Here is a 3,038-nt window from a genome sequence, read left to right on the forward strand (position 1 = left end):
GGGGTTTCTGAGACTGTAATCTTTATGGGAGCAGAAAGCCTCATCTTTCTTCCACAGAACAGCTGGTAGTTTCGAACTGTTGACCGTGAGATTAGCAGCCAGATTCATAACCACTATGCTACCAGAGCTCCATGTATATGTGTGTGTGTGTGTGCGTGTGCGTGTGCGTGTGTGTGCGTGTGTGTGTTTGTAGCAAATATTTTTGCTTTGTTTATTTGTAAAATATAGGATGGAAATGTATCCAATGCATTTTTGGTTATACACATTTAGCTGTATCATATTAGGCACAAGTATGACTTTACAATTGTCTTTATTAAGAGATTATGTTTATGGTTTACAGGTGCCAAGTTGATAAAGGGTGGACTGTGATGGTTTTGTGTCAACTTGACTGGGTCATGATTCTCAGTGGTTTGGCATTTGAAGTGTAGTTATCCCCATAATGAGATCTAATATAATGTAATGAACTATAAGCATCAATCAATTGCAAGGATGCTTCCTTAGTGGTGTGCCCTGCTTCCAATATATTAGACACTCAGGCAAAATATGTTTGCTTTTCTGTTGGGTTTGGATCTTGCATTTAGTTCACTCTCCAATCTCTGGTTATTTGGACTTGAGCCAGTGACCTTCCCTATTACCTGTTATCCTGGAGCTATTGCAGTCTGTCTGCCTGCTGAACTTGGTGCATCTGAACCTGATTTAGGACTCCCCCCGCTCTACAATCGTGAGCCATTTCATTGATCTAAACTCTTTATATATATTGTTGTTGTTGTTATATCTCATCAAGTCAGTTCCAACCTATAGCAACCCTGTATAAGGGTTTCCAAGGAGTGGCTGGTGAGCTTACACCTCTGACCTTGTGGTTCAAACTTCCTTTGCAGTCCAGTGCATGAACCCACAGTGCCACACCAGAACTCCATTCTTTATATATAGACAACTCCATTATATATATAAATTTAATTGGTTTTGCTTAAGTAGAGAACCCAGCCTGGTTCATTTTCTTTCTAATTGCACTGAACTGCTTCCTTGGGATGTTCTCCATGTATAACAGAACCTTGTTATCACCAGTGACAGTATTTTTAATCTATCTTTTGACTTTGGTGGTGATGTTGTTATATGTCATCAAGTCAGTTCCAACCGTTCATAATGATCTTGTATAGGGTTTTCAAGGAACTGCTGGTGAGCTTGAACCACAGACCTTGTGGTTTGAACCAACTTTGCAGTCCAGTGCATTAACCCACAGCATCACACCAGGTAGGAAGGCATATATTAATTTTAACAAGTTTATTTGAAATTTTCAAAAACTGGAGATTGTTAACTGTTGTTGTAACAAAAGGGTTATATGGTTTGAAAGTCATACCTCTTAGAAAGCATCATTTTTTTCTCTGGACCATGGAATTCAAATGAACTGGGCTACACTGCTTCTCAGATCTTGTCACAATAGGAATAGGTGGCTAACAGTTATAGGGGTTGATGTCATCCTCAGAAAGAGACAGTTCACTTTTCAAGAGATTCTGGATGAAGAAGGACATTGTTCTTGGGGTATTATAGAAGGATATTTTGTTTTGAGATTAGGGGTAGTCATATAATACACATCTCTACACAGCTTGAGGGCTCAACCTCAGGGGTAAATGTAAATGGAGTTCTTAATGGAGTTAACACTCCTAACACTGATACCAGGGTCAACTGCCAGAATAATCAGATACATTCTATCTGACATTTGTCTCTGTTATTATTTTCTTCTTGCTCTTGATAAAAAGACTTGAGGAAGTGAATCCTTGGATGACAGTATTTGTTAATGTCATATTAATTGCGTAAGCAAACATGGCATTCATTTCTGATAAGGCATGAACTGAAGGTGCTTCTTGACAGGATTTCTGGAGTATAATTTCAGTGGCTCTTGGTATATTCCATATGTTCATTTCAATCCCTTAAAATTCTACCTTCCCTGAATACCAGTGGTCTCTTCTGCCTTGGGGAATTTGCCCATATCTTGCCCCTGCCTTTACATCTCCTGAACTTCTCAGCCCGGTCATTGTCTTTTTAAAAGGGTCAGCTTAAAACTTTAAGTATTTCATTTGTTCATTCATTTACTTATTCACTAAGAAATTTAATATTAACTGTGTGTTTATAATTTGGCACACATTTTGTTAGGTATTAGGTATACAGAAAACAGTTCTAAGGAAGCTTCACATGTCCTCAAGACAAAGACATAATTGAACTTTATATATAACAAGGCAGTAATGCAACAGTTATGGTCCATGGAAGTATAATGGGAACACTGAAGAGGCCAGCAAACCACATGAGGAGGCATCATTTCCCCTGGAAAAGCATTCTGACCAACTTCTGCCTGGTGAGAATGGCAGCTAAATCAGGCCTTACACGTGGTGCTATTGCTCACCCCTATGCCAGCACCCACCCACCCAAGGCTGGCATAGCAGCAGTACTCTGTATAAGTTCATTTCTCTCAGTTAGTTGGACAGAATATTTAACAAAGATTTCCAGCTTTGGTGAATATTCTGGCTACTTCAAATAAATATTTGATAAGTTAGATATACTTCCTGAAAGATGGTGACATAAGAATTTCATTCCCCTACAGGATTACCAAGAACAACCAGAAATTGGGAGGCTCAACTTTGTTAAGAACTCAGTAAAGCAGTTAGAGCACCTAAGCCAGGGGTGGGGAATATTTTTTCTGCCAAAATGTATAACATCATTCATGTGCCATACAAAATTATCAACTTAAAAATTACCCTGCTATATTTGGTCAAACATTTAATTAACTCACCCCTAATGTGATGACTGAAACTGTGGTTGCCTTGGCAGGGCCAGACCAAATGATTTTGTGGGCCTCTTATGATCCATGTGCCAGATGTTCCCAATCCCTGACTGAGTCGATGTTGAATCAAGAAAAAAAGCAACATTTAAATGGTAGGAAATTTTGACTTTTTTACTATCTGAACCCCACTCTCTACCTAACTAGATGACTTGGCCATTTTATGATGATATCAATGTGTGTGTGTTGGGGGTGGGGGTGGGGG

Source organism: Chrysochloris asiatica, unplaced genomic scaffold, assembly GCF_000296735.1.
Source record: "Chrysochloris asiatica unplaced genomic scaffold, ChrAsi1.0 scaffold00036, whole genome shotgun sequence".
Taxonomy (NCBI): domain Eukaryota; kingdom Metazoa; phylum Chordata; class Mammalia; order Afrosoricida; family Chrysochloridae; genus Chrysochloris; species Chrysochloris asiatica.